At 43.6% G+C, this 27,968-nt stretch overlaps 1 long non-coding RNA gene across 1 annotated transcript; it reads left to right on the top strand.

Moving 5' to 3' along the window:
- The first annotated feature begins 178 nt into the window (after positions 1 to 178).
- On the top strand, positions 179 to 27,736 carry LOC130857793 (uncharacterized). Its single transcript, XR_009054865.1, has 3 exons — positions 179 to 813; positions 11,094 to 18,785; positions 20,069 to 27,736. It is a non-coding gene; the product is annotated as an uncharacterized LOC130857793 (long non-coding RNA).
- The last annotated feature ends 232 nt before the right edge of the window (positions 27,737 to 27,968 follow it).

The following is a 27,968-nucleotide window of genomic DNA, read 5'->3' as shown; positions in this document are numbered from 1 at the left end:
GGAGGACACAAGGGGCGCGGCGATTGGTCGGGCGGGGGGCGGGGCAGAAGGAAAGAAGAGCGCTCATTGGCTGCGGTGCCTATAAAAGGCAGGCCGCGGCTGGCGGCCGAGGAGAAGCGCGGGAGCGGCTGGGGCGCAGTTTCCTGTGAGGGGGGCGGGTCTGGGGCGGGGGCTGGGCGGCGCGGGCGGAAGAGTGAGCCGGGGCCGTTGCGGTGCGGACTCTGTGTGCTTCCGTGGCCTCCGAGTCGGGGGAATCGGAACCGAACCGCGCTCCAGTGCGGGAGAGCCTTAGCGGCTCCTCCCGTCACCCAGCAGGAGGCTCGCGCTGGGACGTGGGAGGCGTGGGGGCCGCAGATGCTTAAGATGAGCCCCTCTCGGGAGCGGTTCCCTGCGGGCCCCGGGGCCCGCGGAAGGCCCGGCGGGGCCGGCTGGGGCGTGTGAGAGGGCGCCGTGCAGGGGCACGGCTGTGACCCGCGGGCCCACCCTTCAGGGTGGGAAGCTGAGGAGGCGGACGGCTCCAGCCTGATGCCCCTCGAGGGTGTACAGAGCCCCGCGCGGCCGGGGGTAGCCCGGGGGGCTCGCTTTTGTCAGACGCTAGGCTGCCCCTGGAGCATCCACCCTCCAGCCAACGTGAGAGGAAAACGAAAACAGTTGAACTCGGTGTGTCAGCGGGAAGCAGCCTCTGGTCAGTTCTTTGTGTGCTTCGTGTCCAGTTGCACTGGGCACAGATCTCTTACCCCGGAAGAAAATGAGCGGCAAAAAGCGCTCTGAAATCACCCGAGTAATAGCGTTTGTGACCCGATGTCATCAGAAGTGAGTATCTAAGCAGGTGCCCTTGATGTGTATGTACATTTCCTGGTAAATGTGAAAATTGGCATTGGGATTTCAATATTGCATTCACCCGGGGGGGGAGAGAGCTAGAATCAGAGAAGAACCAGGACAAGAACACTCAAGGCTCTGGTTTTGAAGATTCAGGCCCGGAACAACTAGCAGTGCCAGGCATACCTATCTTACCAGGCTCAGGTGAAGGCAGTGCCCTCCCCCACCCCTCCGCGTTTAAGGAGGATGAGGGATTGCTCTCGTCTAATGTTAATAATTAGGGCTGCCATACAATAACCTTTCAAGAGTTAAACGGCATCAACTGAAATCTTTCTGAAGAGGCTGCCTAACTGTATAAATGTTGTTTTAGGGATTGAATTTTTATTTTCCCCCGATTTAGCTCCTTCCGTTTTGGTATCTTCAGGAACAAATTTCCATGAAATAAGCTTACCTGGGGCAGCCAAAACAGTGAGATAACAATGGAATTCACCCTAGATGTGCAGATAACCCCAAAAGGAGGGTAGCCCTTTAGAGGGGAGTCCAGATTGATGAGCCATGTGATTTCGGGGAACACATCTCATCTCTCTGAACCTGTTTCATCCACTGCAAAATGAGAACTCCTATGGCCAGCGGGTTTTTTGAAGGAACTAAAAGCCTGTCACTATGCACACACTCTTGATTTTGGTAATCAATTTACAGACAAGGGTGTGTCTGAAGAAATTACAGTGAGTTCTTGCCTATGCAGGAGCTAGCTAGATTCAATAGCATCAAGCCATTAGATCCAATTTAAGCCATTAGATCCAATTTGATCCATTAGATCCATCATGCTATTAAGTCAAAAATATGTAGGTTTAGAAGATTTTTGATCTGGATTCTGGAGGTGATGATCTTACCATAAACCTACAGCACAATGGGTTGAAACTAACGGCAGGCCTCTCAAACTTGCTAGCAAAAGTAATTCAAACAGACAAGGAACCATTTGATTTTTTTTTTCTTCCTCTCTGAATTAGCATATTGCAAATAAGATAAAGGGCTTGAGTTAGAGACACCTTTTGGTCCTTTGTCTTACTGATAAGTGAGGTCTTGACTACTGTCAACTGAGGTTCTTGAGAGGCCTGTTAGTTTCTGTGCAAGGGAAGATGGCCACTCAGGAGCAGCTGGCTTCTGCCTTTCTTTAAAAGCTAACCTTAGTAAAAAAAAAAAGAATCCTGAATAGAAAGTCATCAGGATGGACAGAGTTCATGCTGCTTCTAAAAATGAGAGGCAGGGAAATGAACTTTGCAAGGAAAAGTTCCAACGGCTGCTGCACAGTACTCACCCTGCTCCACACTGTTTGCACATTCACTCTAACTGGCATCAAGGAAAACTGTTCAGTGTGATGTATTAGAAGAATCATATTGTCTTTTGGAAAAGGATCCTTGTTAAAACCTGAAACTTCAGAACTCCATATGGATCACATTTTCCCAATTATTGTTAATCTTCTGAGGAGTTAATGTGTGCACCCTTTTGCAGAGGAAAGAGGCTTATGATGGTGTGAATAGATAATACACTACCTGCTACACGAAGCTACGGACTTAGGTGATAGCTGGTCGTGGTAGGAGCGGTAATCACCCGTGTATACTTTTCTAAAAAGTGTGGAGACATCAGAATGCGTTCATTCAACCTACCCCACTGCATACCAAGTAACAGGCTACGGTCTTGAATAAGACATGATCTGATTAAAGTAGTACTGCCTTTGCTCTCAGTAAAAGGACCCTCTTCCAGACGCCTAAGAAAACGTATAAACTCACGAGGCAACTGCGTCACTACACAGGTTTTGTTGCTTGTCAAAAGCACGGAGCAGTTCTCTTGACAGTCTTACTTCACAATTCCATAAATATGGCTGGCTAGCCAGATTTGGAGGAAGTTTTTGTTAAAGTGTTACTTGTAGGAAACAAAAAAATGCATTTTTGCACCTTGCTGTCCCAAATTCTACCATCCAGAATAACCAACACATTAGTGGCTATTCCTATCTACTCTTTTTGTTGTTCATTTGTTTGATATATAATAACTTATAGAAGAATACTATCTTTACTAGTTTTTTTTATCATGCACACTCTTTCATATATTAAGTTCACTATATCACGAAACTCTTTATAAATGTTTAATGGCTATATACTATTATATGGATGTACTATGTTAACAAATCCTCGTAGATATTACTGCTAAAATATTGCAGTGAATGTTTGTTTATAAAATCACATCTCTTTATCCTAGAGATAAATTCTAGCAATGGAATTACTGGTACAAAGAATATATCAGCATTTTTAATACTCATTTTTGCACTAGCTTCTAGTCTTCTTTCCCCTATCCCAAATCCAAAGTAGGGAGTGCTCACCTTATGCATTCTTGCTTTGATTGATTGAGTATACTATTCCTTAATAGCTGAGAGGTATCTTTCATAAGAATAACTCAAACCATGGGCACTCCTTTTTTAGAAAAAGTGAAGATGTCTAGAGGCTGCATTCTCCAGGGGTCATTGGACACATTGTTTGCACATTTACTGCCTCCAGTAACTCCTGTGACTTTAAAATTATCTAAGCCCTACCTTTTTCTCCCCTCAAGTGGTGGCCTTGACCCCCTGCCGCATTTAGCCTAGTCCCCTTCCTCTGCTTCCTAAGCCTAAATAAAGTACACCGTGTCCTAAAATATGAACCTCAGAGTGGGGTGCCCCAACATGAAGCTGTGAACAGAACTTGATTCATGAACAGAAAAGGGCAGAATGAGGTTGGGGAGGCAAGGGCTTATTCTAAAAAGATAACTCACCTCTTCCAAGAAGGATTTGTTGGATCTTGGAGTATTTAAGCAAGATGAGGCATTTAAAATGAAGAATTACCACTTAAAGTGGTAAATAATTATACAGGAAAAGGTAGCTAGACCTCACAAGCATCCACTATTCAAGCACCAAGTGTCAAGAATCTACGTAAACCCCTCCCAGTATCTCCCCAGGATCATTAAATCTCTTAGGCTCGGTACTGCATTGCTGATTATTTTAGTTTCCTTACTGACACTTTAACAAGTTAGCACACACTTAATGACTGAACACAAATGTATTCTCTTCCAGTTCTACAAGCCAGGAGTCCTGAATCTTATGGGGCTAAAATCTTATGTTGCCAGGCCTGGTTCCTTCTGGAGGTGCCAGAGGAAAATTCCTTCCTTGCTTCTTACAGCTTCTGGTGGCATTCCCTGGCTTGTGGCCATATCACTTCAATCTCTGCCTCTGTGGTTACTTTCCCTTCTCTTCTGTAATCTAATCTCCTTCTGCCTCACTTAGAAAGACAATCGTGATTGCATTTAGGACCTACCCAGATTATCCAGGAGAAGCTTCCTATGCAAAATCCTTAATCGATCACACCTGCAAAGTCACTTTTGCCATATAAAGTAACATTCACAGGTTCCAGGGATTAGAACTTTATATCTTTGGAGCCATTATTCAACCTATGCACTGATCTTATGTAGAAAACACAAATACTTCCATGAAAATCTAAAGTGACAAGTGCAACTTACTAATACCTAAGAAATCAGAAAATCTGGAATAAACTCTCAACTTCATAAAGAATTTAAATACCTAAAACTTTTTGATGCAGCCCTATGGTCCTTTCCAACTCTGTTGCTGTAGTCCAGTTACTTCTCATCTGGCATTTTAAGTTTATCTTCCCAAAGCATGTCATCTTCTATTATTGTTCTTTTTAAAAGATAGCCTTATTGAGCTACAGTTCACATACCATACAATCCACCTATGTAAAGTGTACAATTAAGTGGTTTTTAGTATATTTCAGACTTGTACAGCCATCACTACAATTTTATAACATTTTCATCACCTCTAAAAGAAACCCTGAACCTTTTAGCTATCACCCTCCCCCTCCTACCCCCAGGAAACCATAATCCACTTTGTCTCTACAGATTTCTCTATTCTGGAATTTCATATGAATGGAATCATGATGTAGTATATGGTCTTTTGTGACTAGCTTTTTTCAGTTTACATAATTTTTTAAAGGTTCATCCATGTTGTAGTATGTACATTCCTTTACAAAGCCAAATATTCCACTGTATGGATATACCACCCTTCATTTATCCATTCACCCACTGATGGGTACTTGAGTTGTTTCAAAAAACATTTCAGCTATTACGAATAATGCCGTTCCTTTATGATACTTTTGGTCTCCTCTATTATACTTTTGATGATATCAATATTAACTTTTTCTTCAGATCTGTTCCTCTCCTTTCTTTTCCTTCCCCACCAATAGCTAAACTTTCTCCTTCATACAATATTGTTTTAGACCAGTTCTAGAATTGATCAAATATGAATGCTATTTCCTCCCTTTAACATTTAACTATGAGTTCTTATAAAGAATTTCATCTGCTTCTCATTGATTAGTGCTTCACTCTTCACAACTTTTGAACTCCATTAGTCCATTTTTCTATTCTAGGTAGAATGTCGAAGGATAAAATCTGAACGTAATTTAATTGTAGAATGTTTACAGTGGTTTTTAACCTTCTGTGGAAAGAAATGTCTGAATTGTTTTATCCTGCATGAAAGAACAGTATGCTAAGTTCTTTGAAAGTGTCTGAACAAGCAAAATCCTAAGCCCTCCTTTGTAGCCAGATTAAAAACAAATGAGGATGGGAAACCAGAAGAGCCCACTATGTATCGTCAACTGTAAAATACTCATTGTTCCTTGATAGTGACCTATTTCAGAGACTTAAAAAATACCTTTTGAAAAATAAAGGTGCTTTGGAGCCTGAGATGAGCCACTTGCTTACTCATATTGGAAGATCAATTTTGGCTTTAATAACCAAAACTTAGAAACCAACTTGCATTGGATTAGAAATCTGTTTTAACAAAACATTATGTCTTTTTTTTAATGCTTTGGAATAAATTTAAGAAGAAAGGCATATAACTTTACATCTTCAAATTTACAAAATCTTAACCAAGAAACATAAAACGAGATCCAGAGATATAGAAATAACCACAATAAAAACAACTAGCACTAACACAGCACTTATATGGCAGTTATTACAGTAAATGCTTTACTTATGGTTTTTGGTGGGAATACTTAATGTCACCCAATATCCATTTTCCCTAAGTTAATTATAACATGTCCTTAGTGTACTCAAATCAACAAAGAACATACTAGAACACAGAGTCCAAGGTAATGAAATCTAATATTAATTCCCTAGGGACCCTAATAATGTTACAAAGATCTAGCCATTTCTTAAAAAAAAACAAAAACTTATTTTATTTTACAAACTCTGTAAAGCAAACTGACCTGATATGCCTTTCCTCATGACACCTGTGACCTGAGGCGCTCAGTCATAGCTTTTACAGACTCATGGTTGACCAGGCATATCATTCTTGTCAGTGATATACACTTGTTTTCATTGTTTAATTTTTATGAATTTCTTCTCTTCCCAGCTCACTTTGTAGGAACTGTGTTGGTACGGGTTGGACCCTCAGGGAAGCAAATGCTGAAAAAGTTATTGATAGAAATGCAAAATGTTTATTAAAGATATGACACCTGTGAAAGAAAATAGCTGCAGGATTGGGGGGTGGGGTGGACCATAGAACATTATACACACTTGACAGTCTCTACCGGTCTTACTGGGAACTCCCAAGCAAAAGCTGCCCAGTAGAGGAGTCTGTGCTGGGCAGAAATGGCTAGACACTTGCACCGCCACCTTGTTTAGCCATTGGTTGGGGGCAACCCCAAGAAGAGAGAAGCCCAAGAAAAGCACAACTTGGGCTCCAAGGCTGAAGCAGAGCCTGAAAGAGCTAACAGCTGGAGACTGTCAGCTGGCCACATGCCAGGCAACTGGGCGAGTCCTATATTGAATGCTGCATCTCCGTGTCAGCCACAAGGGTTTGGCTGAACCTCCCTCAACAGCCTGGCTTTGTACCTTGCGTACAGCCCTTGCACCAGTAAAGACTGGTGGGTTGCTAAATGTATGGACTTCACTATTTACTACAACCAACCCTGCTGTGTCATAGTGTCACTGCCTGAGCATACCTTGTACTACCTCTGGAGGTGGTCAGCTCTGAGAGTAGAAAGAAAAATTCACAAATCCACCTGACACCATGAAATCTCACAGCAAAATCACAGATGAAATGATGTTCCCCATACCACATATTAAGTAGTTGAGGTGAGGAATTTCCTTCCCTAATTCCAGAACATCTCTTCCCCTTAGACTGCTATAGAAGTAATAAGACCAACTCCACCACCTCCATTTGCCAGTAAAGGAATAAGAAAGCCACAAAGACAGAATTAGAGAGGCCAGCTTAGGAGAGATCAGCCATTTTGTAAAATAGAGGATAGAGAAGTGACAGGTATCATGGCGGAGCAGAGGAGAAGCTGTGGCCTAAGCTCTAGAGTGGGGAAAGCCTGGGGAAAGCCAGCAAGAAGCAAGCAGATTCCTGCTGCGAACTCCCACCAGCTCAGGAATGAGCAGCACCTGCCTCTGAACTGAAAGACTGAAAACACAAAGCAGCTGTGAGTCTTAAAAAGCTCACTTGAGCCCACCAATCTGCCTCACTCCACAAGCCAGGTGGCCACCGCATTGGCGCCCTAAACAAAAACCAGAGTGAAAGCTTACTCCCGAGGTTAAACTGTAGAGGGCTTGACCTCATATTCACCAGGTAAAACCTGAAGGCCAAGAGCAAATTCAGCAGAGCTGGAAAAAGGCTGAGGAAATCACCGAATAGATGAGAAGCAGCTGAACGAAGAAAACTAGCATATCAGCCTGGAGGCCTCATACCCAATTAGATGTTTCTAGAGAAAGGAAAACGATGGCAGTGTTGGGAAGGAAGTATCAAATAGTTCTAGCAAACATTCCACAACCCAGACTATGCATTTCCAGACCGAAAAGACCACAAATACCCAGACCAATGAGTGAACAAAAGACATCACCATGAAAGAAACAGCAATTTAAAAACCTTCCCACAGAAGCACCATGCCAGATGGCTTACCATCAAGTTCTATCAAACATTCCAGGAGCAACGAACTCCAACCTTAGAACTATTCCAGGGCTGGTTTATTGTGAGGCCTCTGTCCGCCTGCCAACTGCCTTCCCCCTGTCCTCACGTGGTCTTTCCTCTGCGCCCGCGCACCCCTGATGTGGGGCCTAAGCTCTCTTTATAAAGGCTTCAGCCAGATTGGATTAGGGTCCACACTAATTGCCTCATTTTAACTTAATTACATCCTTAAAGGCCCTATCTGCATATCCAATCGCTTTCTGAGATACTGGGAGGTAGAGCTTGGACATATGAATTTGGGAGTGGGAGAAGGCAGTTCAGCCCATAACAATATTCTCTGTTGGCAGTCCAAGAATAAAAGGGAATTTATTCAGATTAGGAAGGATATTTCCAAAAACTTACACAAACATATTCAATGGTAAAATATTTAAAAGCCTTTTCTTTAAAGTCAAGAAAAAGACAAGGGTGCCACTTATCACTGCTTCTGTGCTACATTACACGAAAAGGTCCCGGACAGAATCCCAACAAAAAATATAAACAATAAAGATGGAAAGAAAGAAATAGCTCATCTGCAGATTGTGGTCGTGTGGGTAAAACCCAAAGCTCCATATCAATTATTAAAATGAAAATAAAATCTTGTTACTCCTTAAAAATCAATATAAAATTGTGTTTCTGGTTACTTAGCAACAAAGTTAGGAGATGGATTTAAAAATAACCTTTAAAATAGACCTTTTTTTAAACCACTAAGAATTGTAAATGCAGGTGCAAATGCATGTCTCAAACTTCATGCTCTTGCATTTACAGAGTCATAAAATAAATAATGAAGAATAATGTTTTATTCAAAGAGAAAGAAAATATCACCTTTAAATTCTAAAAAAATACAAAATAGACCTTTTAAAAGCACCTAAGAATAATTCTTACAACTGATACCAACCAGGGCTCTTGGACTCCCTAATCAATAGAAATTGATAAGAGGCCAGATAACAAATTCAGGCATAGCTTTATGGCTTTACTGGCACTCATAGCACGAGGAACCAAAAATAAGTGATAGGTTCCTTTGCTCCCTCTCTGGGGTGGGGGGTGGAGGGAAAGCTAGTTCCTTATATGGACTGAGGGTAGCATTGGGTCCAGGGGTCGGATGTTTGTGGGGGTGGTAGCCCAGGTAGTTCACTCACCCCCTTGGTGGTGTTATGTGCAGGGTGCATGCATGGTACCCTGCTTTCGTTCCTGGCTCCTCCCAGCCTGAATCACAACTATAAGATTTTGAGAGAAATTTAAAACTTGAATATATATGATGTTCATGGATGGAAAGACTGTTGTAGAGATGTGACTTCTCAAAGTGATTTATGGATTCAAAATAATAACATTCAAAGTCACAGAGGACATCACAGAGTAATACTCCTTAACTACCCTTAATCTGAAGAGAGTGCCCTCCTCTTTGTGAATGAAGCATGCTGGCATTTATCATACCGTCTTGTGTGTAGCTGTTATAGCCAGCCTGCCTGGGTTTGAATCTGGCTTTATCTCTTCCTAGTTCTGTGACTTCAGGCATATTACGTAACTTCTCTGTAACTTATTTACCCCATTTTATAGGAAAGGAAACAAATGCCTACATCGCTGGGTTATTAGGATTAATAGTTAATGTTCTGCACTTAGAACAGTGCCTGGCACATAGTCAGTGTTACGTCACTGTTGGATGCTGCTACCGTTTCCGTTCTCTCCCCCACTAGGCTGAGCTCCTTGAGGAAAGCACACAGTGTCTTGTTGGTTTGCGCAGCCTCAGCGCATGCTTCAGCGCCTGGCGTGTGTGTTAGCGACACAGCTGTATAACCCAAAAGAAATTGTAGTGGGGGTGGGGGGTGGCCCATGTGCCTAAAGTGTGTCATGTTTAAAGAAGCCTGTTTCAATAGTCGAAGGTATTTGAAAGGGGAGACCATTCTCAGCTTGTCTTGAACATTAAATGCCCAAAGCACGATCCAGGCAACACTTGTGAAAATACCCTTCTGATTACCTCATCCCTCTGAGCTATTTAGAAACCTCTGTTCACAAAATGCCCGAGATTCTTCTAACACACCATTATCGTGGTACTCCATGTGCAGAGGGCTGAGTGGCTCAGATTCCTCAGCTCATGGCACATTGTACTATCATTAATGGTCCATTCAGGGTCCCTCTCTTGATTTATTTACTCCCTTTATCTCCATAGCCACTTCCCGCGATAGGCAATCATTCTCACACTCCTAACATGTATCTCCTACTTGGTCCATGATGTCCCTGACCGAACAAACATTTGATGCAATTAGGTCCACCAGTGGGCCTTAGGGCTGGCGCTTTCGAAACTAAAAAGTTCTTTCCTACCACAAAGGCAAGAGTCTACATTTTCAATGACTTCACGGCCTTACCTTTCTTTCACTTTGGCGTCTTTTATCCATTTGGAATCGATCTTTTGTGTGTGGTGTTAGGTTGAGATTTATCTGTATTTATCTACTTAACCAGGTTTCTAATACTATCCGCTAAACAACTCATTCTTTTCCCCACTGATGGGTGGTGGTATCACCTTTAACCTCCATTAAATGCCTCTTATTGATGGGTCTGTCTCTGAGTTCTCCTGTTTCATTGATCTGTTGATTCTTGTGCCAATACAGAACAAGTCTCCCTGGCTTCTTTCTTCCCTCACCACCATTCCTTTAATGTGTGTTGGCTTTGTCCCCTAAACAGCAAGAAAGAATTTTTGGAGAGGATGGAATAGGATATTGGACTTGTGAATTCAAGATTCTCTTTGGCAGGCTGATGCAGACGGTGAACGCCCACATATGCTGTTTCCAAATGAATTGACTGGGGCACAATCCTGGTCTCCTTTTCTGCTTTTTACCCCCCAGTGTGTCTTGCCACTCTGTAACAGCCTCCATAGCCCATAATAAAACAAAGGAAAAGAAAAAACGGTTGTGACTTAATTTTTCTTTCAAAATAAATTATTTTTAAGTTAAATAGTCCAGAAGCAGTTACTTTTAAATCAATTACGTAAATCCCAGGTCGTCTTTTCTTAGAAGGAAAAGAAGGCGTTCCAAAGAAAACTTAGATGAACATTAACTAATTATTAATTATTTAGCTATTAATTAATTAACAAGTATCTAAGGAGCTAGGGGATTCATGAGAGCCAAGCTTTTCCAGTGCCTTCCCTCCTTGTCATGACTCCTGCCTGCACATTGCGTTTAATACTGCACACAGACTAACACAGTATAATGCTTTGTCTTTGGTTTTCCTTCAGATCGGAATCTATAATGCGGCTGTGGTCTTTTTTGTGTGCACCTGAGTGGCACCGGATACCCAAGCTAATGAGAGCAGGAGGAGGAGACACCTCATTGAATCACTCTTCGTAAACTCTTGGTGGCTGGACACCCTTCAGCGCCATCCTAAGTCGAGTGAGTTCTGGGACACGTTTGTTTGATCTGGGCCTCTTTTTACTCACGCCGTGCTTGTGCGTGCTCTAGCACACATCATGGCTCACCAGCGGTGTGCCTAGTTAGCCCTGCCCCTGCTGGCAGAGACAGAGGAAGAACACCCTGCTGGATGTTATAGCGTGTCTTTCTGCTGCTCATGCTGCCTCCAGGGAAATAGTTGGGAAAACAGAAGGATATTTGGGGTTGGTAGAAGTCATTCTGGCTTTCTAAAGGGCATCATAACGTTTTAGCCTGAGTGGTTTGGCCACTTTTATTAATAAGAGCTTAAAGAAACTGTGGACCAAGGCGTGGCATGACTTCATGGGATTTCCAGGGGTCCAGAGAGCAATGGCTGACATGCCACCACGATTCCATGCTGTGGGGCAGTTATTTCATATAATTCTGATTCAGTTAGCTAAATGGTTAAGATCAAGAATTAGCATATATGTAGATCAAGCATAGTAGCGTATGTGTAGAAAGAAGCTTCAATCCCAAGCACTTTAGTAGCTGTGTGCCCTCAAGAAGGATGCTTAATCTCTGAGACAGTTTCTCCATCTTTAAAATGGAGATAAAATATAGGTAACTGCCTCAAGGTTGTTGTGAGGATTAAATAACAATGCATTGAACATTCAGGTGCTGGCTGTTATCCTTCTCTGATCTGCAAGTTTTGTGGGAAGCATTATGTATCTCACAGACAGTGCCTTTGACTTAGTCTGGAGAAGCAGAAGAATCCGGCTTCCACCACTGACCGCTTAGGTGCTCAGGAAAATCACTCAACTTTGGAGTTGCAATGTCATCTTCAAAATGTTGATGAAATGAAAGAAACTGAGCAAAAGTGTAAACTACAGAGCAATGAGAAGATGAGATGGCTTTTGCTGATTCTTCTTTGGCTTTCTCTGGTGTGGCTGAAAGTGGAATCAAAAGAAATTGTGAAGCTGGGCAGTCCAGTAAAAGCAGGCTGGCTTTATGTGCCATGAAGCTTGGTATTTTGTGTCATTTATGTGAAAGCAGTCAAGTGCATCAGAGGACCCTCAGCTGCCACTCAAACACATTTTATGTGCCTGCTTGGCCCGTTGGCCCACCTCCATCGGTGAAAAGCACGTCTGCACTCCAGAGGGTTAACAAAAGCTTGTGTGCTGCAGAGTGGACATAAGACTATGTCTCTCTGTGGCAGATACCCATGCACAGAAGTACAGGATTACTGCACTTCTTTTTGTAACCAACATATCTATTGTGACATTACAACTAGGTAGAACTTTCATTATGTCAAAGTGAAATACCGATAAATTTTTATAGGAAAGAGGTGTGTTGGAAGGACTACTTTCAGTCTCAAACTCATAGTAACTTATTTTTTTAAATGTTCTGCATACAATGTATTACTTTGATAACATCTAGACTACTAGATTAAATGTTCCAGAGCACAAAGTACTAAGATATGAGCAGTGCTTTGATTCCATTTACCAAGGAAAAATACCTACTTTTGTCTTATGCCAGTAATCCTCACTGGTCCCCAATTTTTAGGACATATTTAGAAGGAAAAAGAAGAAAAGTAGCAAATGGTACCTGGTCCATGATAGTCTTGAATCTTAATTCACTAATGTTAAGTGAGAACTCAGTTTATACTCTTTAAAAAAGTTTCAGAGCCCAGATATGATCCTCTTCAGTAGGAAGGCTGGAGGCTCAGATAACTCGCTCATGTCACAGCAGGATAGACAATTTTGTTTTTCCACAGAGGGACACTTCAATAAGTCAACTATTTATTTATAGTAAGAAAAGGACATTATAAGCATATTGAAAGCATGTGCAGCTCTTATTGAGTACTGTACTTCTTTCTCTCGGCCTCAGCATTCTTGTGAGAAATCATTGACAGTCATTGTGATGAGTGGGGCTCTCTTTCTTTGCCCAGATCTCTCAGGAAAAGGCTACAACTCCTGGGCGTATAGAGGAACATCAGTCACAGATATGAGTGGTATTGTTCACAGAGCATTTTACAGCACAAAATATTCAGTTCTCAGGATATCAAACATCCTTTTTATGAAAATGATTTGACACACCACAATCCTAAAAGTTGATAAATTACTCTCAAAATGTTTAAGAATGTGTGAATCCAAGAAATGCATGGGACAACACAAGCCCGTTTTCATACAGGAAAGCCTCTATTAAGCCTTATTAAAGACGAAGACCCTTGTCTTTAGTCTAGGGTGATAGCGTTGGTCACTTTAGTATGTTTTTGTATATTTTGCAGGGTTGGGGTAGTGGCAGTAGTCTCCTCAGATCTTACCTTTCCTTTGGTGGTTCCATTTGAGTCACTAAAATTTCCTGTTATTTTGTACAGAATGCATCTCAGACAGTAAACAACATACAAAGTAAACAAAAGTTTGTATCATTGTTTGAAATTTAAAACAGAAATGGTGGCTGCTGAGTCACGCTGTTTTGCATCATATCAAAAGTGATAGGCTACATTTTACAAAAGACTAAAACAGCCCTTGTAATGAGAAAAGCAAGAAGGGCAATCACGACTTGTTTAAACGTGCAAGTTGATAATGAGTAATGTCTCAGCCTTCACAACATCGCAGATAAAACCCTTGAGAAAGGAACAGAAATCTGTTCACCGTCGAACAAGATTCTGCTTTTGTAAGGGACAATTCAGGCCATGCTGCATTTTTAGTAGATTAGCAGATGTTTTCGATAAACCTGTAGCTCAGAAGGATTCATCACGTTCACTGGGTTTGACGAGTACAAAATTAAGGAAGTTAAATCAGTCCCAAGGAAAAGAATGCTGTGTAGGCAGCCCAATCAAATGACCAAAGGCTAAAGCAATCCCCCAGGAGACAAAATGCTCACACTACCCGAATGTGCTTTTGCTCTGAAAGGGTGTCTATTGAAAGAACCACAGGTGTGAGAGTTTATATGAAGTTGTAGCAGTTTTCAATCCCATGCCTCGTAAGATAGGGTGGTTTAGTTCTTGACGCACACATTTTCATCAGATCCATAGCATCAACTACCTGGGAGGAAACAAGAGTAAAACACAAAGATGTGCTGTGGGCTCATTCCTGACAAAAGGCCTGTCTCCTGCCTTTGAGGGAATGCCCAGGGGCTTCCCTGGTGGCACAGTGGTTAGGAACCCGTCTGCCAATGCAGGGGACACGGATTCCAGCCCTGCTCCCGGAAGATCCCACGTGCCGTGGAGCAACGAAGCCCGTGCGCCACAACTACTGAGCCTGCGCACCTGGAGCCTGTGCTCCCAACAAAAGAAGCCACCACAATGAGAAGCCTGAGCACTGCAGTGAAGAGCAGCCCCCGCTCGCCACAACTAGAGAAAGCCCTCGCAGCAGCGAAGACCCAACACAGCCAAAAATAAATAAACAAATAAATGTATTAAAAAAAAGAAGAAGAATGCCCAATAACTTGGATTCAGGAGACAAATTCCATGTAAGTTCAAACTCACAATTCACCTTTTATTGGCTGGGTGACAGGGCAAATTATTTACCTTTTCCATGCCTTAATTTTCTCATCTGTTCGATGCTGATAATAAAAACTACCTCCATAGAGTTGCTTGGATTAAATTTGTTAATACATGTAAAAGCTATAAAGCACTTCAAATGGTATCCGGCACATAGACAGCCCTCAAGGCAATTTTGTCCCCCATGTTGGTTAAGCATTAGTTGGGTCCTGGCAGAAGGGCAATTAAGGTCTAGACTATGCAATAAACATAAAACACTTGCGAGGTCTAAAATTCAAACGCTGGTGAAGAGGTGGAACACAGAAGACCTTGGGATAGAGAACTTGGTATAGAGGAGGGGTGGGACCGTCTAAGCGACCAGAAAAGGCAGGATGGAACATGGCCTTGAAGGAACCAGCCTGACTGGAGTAGCAAAATCAGGTTGAGCTGCGCTGTCCAGAGAAGATGTGGCTAGTTGAACAGGGCTTGGATTCCATGACTGAGGAGATCAGGTTCTGACAGGACTCTATAACAGTTTCCTCAGAGGCTGTTCTACAAGTAGGATTGGTTCCTAGAAAATAGGGTAGAATGTAAGGGAAGCGTCTAGAAGAAGATAGCTCAGTTAAAAGGCACTGAGGCCCATCTAAGGATGAGTAGGTAAGGCTCTAGAGCAGGGTAATAAGTATGAGTAGAAGAAGGCAGAAACTGCTAAGGAAAAAACAGGTCTTTAAGGGATTATATTGTAGGGAACAAAGAAGAGAGGAGGCAAAGATGGCTCTAGAATCTTGAGCATGCCTCCACTGTCTAATATTGTATCCAGATGAGATAAGGTAGTCACTGGTAGACGGTAGAACACATTCTCACAGAGTGCAGGGAAGGTTAGGAGATGGCCTTGCCCTTTGTATCTGAAGGATTCTAAATCATCATTGGTGAAACTGAGAGTGAGAGAAGAAGAGTCAAGGGACTTCCCTGGTGGTGTAGTGGTTGAGTCGGCCTGTCAATGCAGGGGACACGGGTTCGATCCCTGGTCCAGGAAGATCCCACATGCCGCGGAGCAACGAAGCCCGTGCACCACAACTACTGAACCTGCGCTCTAGACACCGAGAGCCACAATGACTGAGCCCACGTGCTACAACTACTGAAGCCCTTGCACCTAGAGCCCATGCTCCACAAGGAAGGGTAGCCGCCCCACCACCCCACCACAACTAGAGAAAGCCCGCAAGCAGCAAAGAAGACCCAATGCAGCCAGAAAAAAAAAAAAAAGAGTCAAGACTTCTGAGTATTGCAAGGGAATCTCCGGAGCCTTGGAGCTCCACTCAATACAGCTGTTTGTAATTAGAACCACCTGAAGGATTACCTGCTCACGAGGGCTGATACAAGGCAGGACGAGAGCTAGGGATGAGCCTTGGGGATGAGGATAAAAAGCTGTAAGAATCCTTTCCTTGGTGTGGACTTTGCTGCCACAATCATGTTAGTTAACACGTCCTTTACTTCACATAATTACCATTTTGCTGTTATATTGTATACTCTCTCAAGTACACAATACAATATTGTTAACTACAGTCATTATACTGTAAGTTAGATCCCCAAAACCTATAACTGAAAATTTGTACCCTTTGACTAACATCTCATTTGCCTCTGCCCTCAGCCCCGGCAACTACCATTCTACTCTCTGATTCTGTGAATTTGATGTTTTTAGATTCTACATATAAGTGAGATCATGCAGGATTTGTCTTTCTCTGTCTGCCTAATTTCACTCAGCCTAATGCCTTCAAGGTCCATTCATGTTGTTACAAATAGCAGGATTTCCTTCTTTCTCAAGGCTAAATACTATTCCATTGTGTGTGTCATATCAAAAAAAAAAATCACTGCCAAGACCAATGTCAAGAAACTTTCCCCTTATGTTCTTCTAGGAGTTTTATGGTTTCAGGTCCTATAAGTTAATTCAATTTTTAAGTACCAAGAAATTATTGTACTTAAATGCTGTTCACTGCGGCATTATTTACAATAGCTAAGACATGGGAGGAACTTAAGTGTCTGTTGATGAGTAAACATATAAAGAAAGTGTGAGATATATATACATATATATATACACATACACACAATGGAATATTATTGAGCCATAAAAAAAGAAGGAAATCTTGCCATTTGCAACAACATGGATGGCCCTTGATGGCATTAGGCTAAATGAAATGTCAGACAAAAAAAAAATATATATGTATGATCTCACTTATATGTGAAATCTAAACTAACTACCTAACTAAGCTACCTCTCAAAACCCACTGAACTCATAGACAGAGAACAGTTTGGTGGTTGTCAGAGGCAAGGGACAGGGGTGGGTGAAATGGGTGAAGGTGATCCAAAGGTACAAACTTCCAGTTATAAAATAAATAAGTCATGGAGATGGAATGTACAGCATAGCAACTATAGCTGATAATACTCTATTGTATATCTGAAAGTTGCTAAGGGAGTAGCTCTTAAAAGTTCTCACAAGATAAAAAATTTATAACTATGGGTGGTGATGGATGTTAACTAAGCCTATTGTGCAACTTACACAAATATGGAATCATGCTGTACACCCGAAACCAATACAATGTTACATACTAATTACATTGCAATTAAAAAAAAAGTAGAGGGCTTCCTAGGTGACGCAGTGGTTGAGAATCCGCCTGCCAAGGCAGGGGACACGGGCTCGATCCCTGCTCCAGGAAGATCCCACATGCCGCGGAGCAACTAAGCCCGTGCACCACAACTATTGAGCCTGCGCTTTAGAGCCCATGAGCCACAACTCATGAGCCCATGTGCTGCAACTACTGAAGCCCACGCGCTTAGAGCCCGTGCTCCGCAACGAGAAGCCACGGCAATGAGGAGCCCGCGCACCACAATGAAGAGTAGCCCTCCCTCATAGCAACTAAAAAAAAAGCCTGCGCACAGCAAAAAAGACCCAACACAGCCAATAAATAAATAAATAAATTTATTATAAAATAAAAGTGGAGTAAGTGTGCAAATGGGAAAACGTCAGGCCTCAGCAGCAGTCACGCCGTAGGTACATAAGTATATACAGACTGCCTACTCACCTTGGTTTCAGAAAGGCCACGAGAGGGTAGCAAGAGCCTGAACTAATCAACATAAATTCTCTTCCCACTAACAAGTTTAATTGTTCTGCGTTCCAGTTTCCTTAAAGAGGTGAAAATTGAACAAGTTTACCATTCTGAGATTGCCGATAATTTGTGTTCTTGGTTGGGGGACACCCTGAAGGCATTTGTTATGGATCCTGCAAATGAACTGCTCCAGCTAGATGCTGGCTGAAAAATAATTGACCCTCCTGTGCCCCTTCTCTGACTCCCACAGCACAGCGGGAATCGCTGTGGATCGTTTGTCCGGGATGAGCGCTAAATGCCGTCGCCCCTGAGCGTAGCTGCCGTCTCAGTGTGCGCATCTCCCCCTCCCTCACTTCCATTCTCCGCCCTGGTCTACGCACTCCTACTAACTGTGTCACCCAGCCTCCCCTGCCAACAGCAGCGTCGGCGGAAGGGGATGGGTGTTGAAGGGGGCTGTGTTATTCCCCCCCACTGCTCCTCTCCTGCTGCGGCATGCTGTGGCAACGGCTGCATTCCTTCACATTTACAGCTCTGGGTGGTGGCCTCCTTGCCTGGCTCAGACTAGCACTGGACGACAGTAACACTGGTCCTGCCCTGTCCCTTCACACGTGGAGATGGTAGTGGCTTCCTCTGTGGCTAGTTCCTGGTACTTCACCATCTCTTGTTGATTTTACTACCCCTGCCCACACCAATGTAAGTGACCCCTTCATTAAACACTTTTCCAAAACCTGGGTTTGGAATCCACCCGTGTCTCTCACCATCTCCAACTCCGAATCTGTGAGTGACTTGCAGGAGGAGTTGGCACCTTTCACCGCAGAGCTGGAAGGATTTGAAGAAGCTGAAGGACCTGGTAGCAGCTGGAAGAAGTGAGTGAATCCAAGTGTATCGAAGGCAGGAAAGGCAAATCCCTGTCCAGTGAAGGTGTCCATTCCATTGAGAACAAAGTGCTGCTACTTCTGTGATGGAAGTGATCCAAGGTAATCAACCTGCCCCCAGCTGGCTAGCTAGTCTCCCCTTCCCCAGTCCTGCCCCCAGGGAGTGCAGCCATATCGGGACTCAGTGTTGGTCTCTGCTGGTGGCAGATTGGACACAGCTGCAGCTACAGGCAGATCGGCCTGGTGAGAAGAAATGCACGTTGTGAGCCCACACATAAACTTCATCCCTAGGTGGTTCAGAGCTCAGTGAGTGAGGGAAAGGATCGCCAGATCAGGAAAGAGTGACTGACATCCCCCAACGGGCCACCTTGCTCACCTGATTATTAAAACCCTCTGCTTACGAACTTGCCCTTTCAGGAGTGCTGGCATGAGACAGAAATATCTTCACGCTGTGTGAATGCTGTCCGGTCACAGCCTAGTTTCCCAGACTTCTTCGTCAGCAATTTCACAGTCGTATTCCTTTCCCCTCTCTCTGACTATCCACCTAAACCATTAGCGACTGCCTATGACCAGTGTGCACCTGGACCGCTCGCCAGGCCTCCCTCCAGACAAAATGAGCAACCAGGTGCACTGCTCAGAGTTCTGCCCACTGGGAGCCAGATTTGCTTTAAATACTATCCTTCAGAGCCACCCTGGGTAGGGCTGTAGTGCCGCAGTCATCTACTTTGAGGTAGTGTTGGAAAATCATGCAGAACCGTCTAATTTTTTTTCCCTTTGGTCAACTAGCCATCAAGTCCCCCCCACCGCCTACCCCATGAGGTTTTAGGTACATGGAACGTGGGAGAAGTCTGTATGGTAGCCATGGGCACCTGTGCCACTTACTCATGCAATTTACCTGGGTCTTTAGGACCACTGGTGACTGAAGAGTCTTCTCTTGAGCTGGGAGATGGGGACACCTGGAGACTGTCAGAAGTCTTCAGGCCTGAGTCCCTCCAATTGTAATTTCCAGCCTGGAGGGGTGAGGCATGGGAATGCTTCCTTAGCCATCAACCCTCCCCACACTACCACCCCAGCCCCAATCCCTGCTGCTTTACAGCCCCTTCCCTTAGTTGTTGGCAATAGAAAGCAGAAGTCTACTGAGCTGTTGGAAGAAACTTCCAAACTCTTTGTCACAGTAAAAGTGCTGGGGGCGAGGTGTCCCAGTGGTCTCACGCTGCAACTTCTCTGCTCCCTCTCTCAACCCCAAGGAGGCTTCGAGCCACAGCACAGTGAAATCTCTCAGTCTTGATTTGTTCATTCAGACATAGTGATGCTGTCACCTGGCCCTTCTCAGTGCAACTTACGTTTAATCACATTTTGGTTTTGTTTCTGTTTTTGTTTTACAGTATTGGTTGCAGCAAATCCTGTCTCATCTTTACCTGAGTCTGGCCTGTAGGAGGCCCTTGGTTCTGGCCAGTGGCTGGAGGTGTTGGATGAATGGACAGGGAATGCCCCCTGAATGGAGAGTGGGCCCTGTGTTCCTTCAACATCTTAGAAGCTTATACTGAGTTTGGTAGGACTCACTGTTGAAGGAATGCCTGGTCTGTGGGAGATGGAGACAAGGGAGACTGGAATTGCTATGATTTTCCTAGTAGAATCTTCTGTCTGCCTTGAGATGCCAAAATGCAGGGCCCCAGATCTGCAAGGAGTGGGATTGGCCAGTGAGGAAGGTTGAGTGTGGGGCTGCTCTGCTGCGAGGTCACTGTCAGGGCCTGCTCCCAGGGAAGACGGGAAGGACTGTAGGAGAGCCACTGTCACACATTTTCTGCATCCTGGAGTCTTCCACCCAATCTCCACTCTCCTTGGACCTGCTAAGGTAGTCTCCATCTGCATGGCTCATTTTTCTTTAAAAAGTCCTTAAAAGGGACTGAACAGTAATCTGAACAGATGGCATAGACATGAGGGTTGTCTTTTTAAAAAATTAATTAATTAAATTTGGTTGCACCAGGTCTTTTTTAAAATTTTTGTTATCAATTAATTAGTTAATTTTAATTTTTGGCTGCATTGGGTCTTCGTTGTTGTACGTGGGCCTTTTCTCTCTACTTGCAGCGAGCAGCGGCTACTCTTCCTTGCGGTACGCAGGCTTGCGGTGGCTTCTCTTGTTGCAGAGCACAGGCTCTAGGCACACAGGCTTCAGTAGTTGTGGCTCACAGGCTCTAGAGCGCAGGCTCAGTAGTTGTGGCGCACAGGCTTAGTTGCTCCACAGTATATGGGATCAGGGATTGAATCTGTGTCCCCTGCACTGACAGGCAGATTCTCAACAACTGCGCCACCAGGGAAATCCGTGCCAGGTGTTAGTTGCGGCTGGTGGGCTCCTTAGTTGTGGCATGTGAACTCTTAGTTGCTGCATGCTTGTGTGATCTAGTTCCCTGACCAGGGATCGAACCCAGGCGCCTTGCATTGGGAGCGTGGAGTCTTAACCGCTGCGCCACCAGGGAAGTCCCGTGATGGCTGTCTATTTAATTTTTAATTTTAAAAGTTTTTTTTTGTTTTTGTTTTGTTTTTTGTCTTTTGGTATCTTCCAAACTGTCTGCAACAAACGTGTATTACCTTTGTAACTTCTCCCGGAAGATCTAAGTTCAGCCAGGGCTAGAGTTTAGGCCACAATCAGCTTCTTGGCATCAAACACCACCGGTTTATTTACCTCAAGGAAGCATAGGAAAAGGTGCCCCTCATTTGTTGGCCCTACACCCTCTAAGCTCAGATTCCTCCCCAGAACCCTTGGTTGGTGCAGTATTTTTAGTTTATTCCACTGTAGAATAGATGCTTCCGTAATAAGGCCTAGTTCTTGTTATTCTATGTGCCTCAGCACCAAGGTGACTTTAAAAGCAAACCACGCTAAGCCTAAGCAAACAATCCAGGAAAGAGTGATGGTTTACTCCTTCATTCCATTCCCTCTGATTACATATCTTGATTACTATCTCCCCTATCACTTTTAGCACAAAGAACAAAATACTTGAGAGGGGCTATAGAAAAATCCCATAGATTGAAGTTATCACAGCAATAATTTTGAAGGAGAGAACTAACTAGCCTAAGGATATAATTATGTCTATTTTTAAAGCTCACAGAAAAATTCCTGCTGCATATGTGTTATGGTAAAACAAAATGCAGGCATGGAAAAATGACTGGCTTTAAAAATAGCAAAATACTTGAGAGCCCGGCTTGGCGCCATTGGAGGTAGTACAGCTGGGGTCAGTTTATAGACTTCTGTTTTTAATTTGCATAAATAGTCTAGTGCTTGGCCAGAGCAGGCATCCAGCTGTCTCATCAGACTGATTAATAAAAAATTAAAGATATCAAAAGGTGCTGGTGCTTGAGTGCTGGCAGTGTTAGGCATCACGACAAAACTGAAAAGCGAGAAGCCTTTCACACTCCCACACCACAGAAAGCTCAGAACTTCTGACAATGTTTTCTCAGCATGAAGCTGAAATTCTTCTGAGTTCTGCTAAGCTAAAAAACACTCGCACCCCCGCCACAAGAACATCGTTCGTGTAGAGCAAGTCCCCGACATATGAACCTTCAAGTCGCAAACTTTCAGAGATGCAAACGTGCATTCCATCCACGTCAGGCTGAGTGGGATTGCAGCTGGCCCTCCGTCTCCTGTTGCTGGCCATCCTGCAGCTCTACCGCCTCCCACCTCCTCTCCCTCCTCCAGTCAGTAACTCTTCTTGCCTGTTCACTCAATGCCAGCCGCTATATGCCAGCTGTTGTACTGTGCTACTGTACTTTGCAAAGGTACTGTACTGTAAGATTTAAAATGTTTTTGAAAATTTTTTGTTTGTTTTTATGTATTATTTGTGTGAAAAGTATTATAAACCTATTACAGTGCAGTACTATATAGCCAGTTGTGTTAGTTGGGTACCTAGGCTAACTTTGTTGGGCTTACAAACAAATTGGACATATGGATGCACTCTTGGATTGGAACTCATTTGTATGTAGGGGACTTATAGTAACGATACTTCCACTGCACACTGCCCAGGCTGACAAGTTGAAGGTCCACACAGTGGAGCCCTGAAATGGAAAAACCAAGTAGGCCTCCTATCTTAAGTCACTTACAGTGGTAGCAGTGCTTGCTGTGTTTGTGCTTGGATGTTTCTGTTCCATCCAAATTCAAATGTTGAAATCTTAACCCCCAATGTGGTGGTGTTAGGAGGTGAGGCCTTTGGGAAGTGATTAGGTCATGAGGATGGAGCCCTCATGAATGGGATCAGTGCCCTTCTTATAAAAGAGGTCCTGGAGAGCGCCCTCCCCCTTTCTGCCATGTGAGGACATTGTGAAAAGATGGCCATCTATGAACTTAGAAAGAGAGCCCTCACCAGACACTGAATTTCCCTGCACCTGGATCTTCCAAGCCTATAGAACTGTGAGAAATAAAAGTGTTGTTTAAGCCATCTGGTCCATGGTACTTTGTTATAGCAGTGCAAGTGGATTAAGACAGTGCTTTCTAGGTGAAGGAATCATGGTTTTGTGGTGGAGTGCCAACTATTTATTCAATAAACACAGAACACCCCTGAAGTCCAGGTTCTGATATTACTGTAGACAGGGTGAAGGCTTCCTGGAGAATCTATTGTCTTGTTTACATAAATGAGATTAAGCATTTAAATTTTCAACCTCACAGAATGAAAAAGAGGATGCCCAAGATCAAAAGCTAAGTGACTAATAGAGAATTTCAGGAAAAAAGCAGAACAGATCAGAGTAGTTGGGAATGGCATCACAGAATTGGGATTGAATTCATCAAACCCTTATTTAACAGATATATTCTATGCATCATACCTTCCAAGGACTCAAAGGTGAATCAATCCCAGATCCTGGTCTCTTGCTCCTTAGTTTTGTTGAACACACAGGGAATGTAGAATAGAGGGTGATGAGAGTCATGACAACAGATACAGATAAAACTGTTCCTAGCACAAAACTTCAGATTTAGAAAAATCCTCAGAAATATCCTAACCCAATCTCCTCCTTTACAAATAAGAAAACTAAGAGCTTGTCGCTTGCCCAATTTATGCTGTTAAGTTTGGGACTGAGCTGGGATCTGGACCCTGATCTAGACCTTGAAGGACAGGTATATCCAGGCAGAGGGAAGAGTAAGGGCCCAGGCGGGGTTGATGTTCAGCCAAACCAGCGCCCTGGCTTCTTGCTGTCGTCTGTTCCTGTTGGTGGGGGCTCCTGCGGACTCGTTAACGATTCTGAATGTCACCCCTGGGCATGAGCACAGCTCGTTTCCTGTGCAGCTAAATCAGTGTAGCAGAAGAAGGAGACAGTTTTTAATAATGAAGTACTAGGAGGCAATTAATCTCTTAGCACTGATACAGCACTTGAGATAGCACAGCTCTCTCTAATGATATCACAAATGGAGAATCAATGTACCAGAAAGTCCTCTATGTTATGAGCAGGGTAAATGAATAAGCTGAATCCAACACCATGATACGATCTGTAGCGCTCAGGAATTATGTTAGGTGAAGTATTCACAAGTGTTAAAATTAAAAAGACGGACAAAAGTCTTTTTACTTTTCTGGTCATCAAGGCTTTACTCTTGGGAGGAGAGGAAATTGGGAAGGGTGAGAGACACACAGTGGGCTTCTAGGGCGTGGCAATATTCTCTTTCTTCAATAGTGGTAACTATTCGTTATACTATACATCTGTTTCTACACTTTTCCATATGCTACATTTAAGAATACAAATTTAAGCTAAAGGAGAATGAGGTTTGGTTTCTATTCTGAAGGCTGGGAAAGTAATGTGGATAGAACATCAAGTTCAATGAGCAGTTGCTTGTATACAGAACAAAGGAACCCGGGAACAAAGTCACTACAATGGCACCAAAATTAGAACATGCAGATTAGCTATAAGCATCCCTGTGGAGAGTAGTCCTTGCCAGCCTCTCCCTTCCACACGGAGTGGTTGTCGTCAAGAGCAACAAGTGGTTCTTGTTTAACATGAAGGCAAAGGGGACACCTAGTATTGTGTTCCTAACACTCCTGGGAGATATGGCCAACCAGACGTCTCAGGAAAACACACAGTAAGGACTTTGACAGCAAATGGGCTGAGAAAAAGTTAAAAAACAAGAATGAATCATTGATATTTTGAATCACTGATTTTCTTTTTTGGCTATTGTATCATGTTCATGTCCACAATTCAGTGGCATTAAGTACCTTCACAGTGTTGCGCAGTCATTACCACTATCCAGTGCCAGAAAAATCATCAATTTTTAAACTGTAAAATGTGGGCGCAAGATCTTAAGTCTGATATCCTTTTTGGACAGATTAAAGCAGCAGGGAACTTCTGGTCCTCTGCTGTATCAGGAGGGAGACCACAGTGATGCGGGGGCGGGGGGCGTTTTTCCTGAGACCCAAGGTTACAGCTGCTGTAGTCTAACTCCTCGCCTGCCGCACACACTGATTTTCATACTGAGTGGCCAGGTGGGGACACCGGATGATCACCACGGGCAGCCTTTCCCCAGTGCCACCGCTGGGCACAGTGCTGCTGGATTTCACGGGCTGGTCCCAAAGGCGGGCTGCCCACAGCAGGGTGACAGGGAAGGAACTACTGTGCTTCCCAGTGCCTTGCAGCCTTCCCAGAGCTATGAATCTTTTGTTTGGGGTTTGATTATGCAAAACTACTCTCTTGCTGTATCATCTGCAAAATTAGTATCATATGGGAGCCAGCCATTCAAACCTTCTCACTGTCCAATTGCAGAATCAAGGGTGGCCAAAAAGCCTGTGCAAGGTGACTCAGCAGAGGGAGCTGGGTCATCTGTCCTGGTCTTGTGTTTCCCGCATGCTGCCTCCGCATGCATTTATTTATTTATTTATTTATTTTTAGCCACGACATGCAGCTTGTGGGATCTTAGCTCCCCAAGCAGGGGTCAAACCCAGGCCCTCGGCAGTGAAAGCACAGAGTCCTAACCACGGGACCGCCAGGGAATTCCCACTGCCCGCATTTTAAAGTGACTAAAGACCTAAAACATTTTTCTTTTGCCTTATTTTGAATAACCAGACACTCCTAGGAGTAACAAAATCAGAGCTAGGAATCTCTAATCTGGTGGGATTCTTTTTTGGTCCTTTAACTCTAACACATGTAGACCCTGAAATTACAATAAGGAAAAGGATAGGACACAGTAACTCACAATGTAAAGCAGCCTGACCCAGATGTTGACAACAGACCAATTTCCAAAAGTGTAGTCTGGCGGCTTGTTTCAAAGTGGGAAATATATGGGATCCTAGAATAGCATCCACAGCCCCCGGCTAAAATGTCTCTGCAGAACCTGCAGCCAAGACCACTGCTGATACATGGACGTTGCTCATACCTATGCCCGTTCATCCATTCTCAGCCCCTTCCCTTCTCTTCCTACCCTTCCGTGACCCATGTTCCCACGTTCCCATAATTTCTCACTCTCCGGGTTCCCAGGAGCATTGAGCTCACCCCTGAATTTTCAGGACTCCCCATTAGAGTACCCTGGCTACGACCATATTTCTGAAAAATCTTATGACTCATGTGACTGTTTTCCTGAATTTCTCTCCATTATCAAAGCCCTGTACTATCAAGACTTCCCTGGTGGCACAGTGGTTAAGAATCCACCTGCGAATGCAGGGGACACGGGTTTGATCCCTGGTTCGGGAAATCCCACATGCCATGGAGCAACTGAGCCCGTGCGCCACAACTACTGAGCCTGAGCTCTAGAGCCTGTGAGGCACAACTATTGAGCCCGTGTGTTACAACTGCTGAAGTCTGCATGCCTAGAACCCATGCTCCACAACAAGAGAAGCCATCGCACTGAGAAGCCCACGCACCATGATGAAGAGTAGCCCCCACTCGCCGCAACTAGAGAAAAAAGTCCATGTGCAGCAACGAAGACCCAACACAGCCACTAAAATGAAATTAAAAAACAAAACAAAACAAAACAAAAACCCTGTACTATCAGTCTCACTTCCAGAGGGTCCTATATTGACTTCCCAGGATAATAATTTTAAAAACTAATCAAGGTTCGTGAAAGCAGAACCACATTATAACTTTAGAAAACCCTAGGCACTGTTTTTTTACCTTTGTGGGCCCCTTCCTCCATAAAAAATATTAAAAATCATACTGCATAACTTCATTTGGAGAAAGATAGACATAACTCAGATTGTATTATTATTTTTTTCCTCTAACTTTAAGAAAAATGAAAGTGAAAACCTATGCATGGGTCCCTGCAAGGATCATAGGCCCTACACATGCTGGCCTGTTAGTACTGCCTGAAGATTGGCTGGGTTATACTGGCTTATCAGATTGTGCTAGGTTATCACTTAGAATGCTTTTGTTTGTAAATAATGGGATAAAAGTCAAGGGCTTAGACAGTTAAGGTAATGAAGTTCGAAGATGGAGGTGGCTTGGGGCTAGGTGCCTGCTCTTGTGAAACTTCCATTCTTCAGATAAAGACACAGAGAAAGACCACATCACGGGCCCTGCTTTTTACTTGCCTGGTGGCCATTGCCCTCCTCGTTAACCTTGCTGTCAGAACTCACCTCTATGATGGACAGAAGCTGAAATGCCAGATACTTGATTTCTCAGCCTCCCTGGAAGCTACGGTTTGGCTATATAACTCGGTTCTGGCCATTACAACTTTAGTTTGAAAGTATGCTGGGGGCTTCTTGGACAGGTTTTCTCCCTCTTAGATGTGCATGAAGTTCCCACTCCTTCTATCCTGCTTTGTGATATGATGCAATTCTACAGCTGTCTGGAAGCCATGAGAGGCCACAAGGACACTTTCAAGATGGCAGAGCAAAAAAGATCCAATTCTGGGTTCTCGATGATTTTGTGGAACTATATAATCCACCATGAAACTACCTACCTCTGGACACTTTCATTAAGTGAGAGAATAAACTCTAATTTATGTAACTTTCAGCTGGGTATTCTACAACTTGCCACTTGCTATAGATAACAAGAAAACAAATGCACCAGAAATGTTCAGATATTGATAAATGCTGTTGGGAAAATAAATATATTGAAGGGCTACTTCAAAGTATATAATTATAGAAGGACTCAACTGACATCGAGCCTGATGGAGTTAGCCATACAAAGATCTGGGAGGCAGGGCACTTCAGACAGAGCAAACAATAATTCTAAAAGTCCTAAGGGGGCAATTTTTAGGGTGAGTATGAAGAACAGACAGAAGTCCATTGATTGGAGTGCAATAAATAAGGGGGCAGGGGTCAAGGTGAAGTCAGAGAAGTAACAGAGGCCTTTTTGCTTTTTAACTGAAGTTTCAAGAGA

Source organism: Hippopotamus amphibius, chromosome 1 (genome assembly GCF_030028045.1).
Source record: "Hippopotamus amphibius kiboko isolate mHipAmp2 chromosome 1, mHipAmp2.hap2, whole genome shotgun sequence".
In the NCBI taxonomy this organism is placed as follows: domain Eukaryota; kingdom Metazoa; phylum Chordata; class Mammalia; order Artiodactyla; family Hippopotamidae; genus Hippopotamus; species Hippopotamus amphibius.
This window is presented reverse-complemented; position numbering and strand designations above follow the sequence as displayed.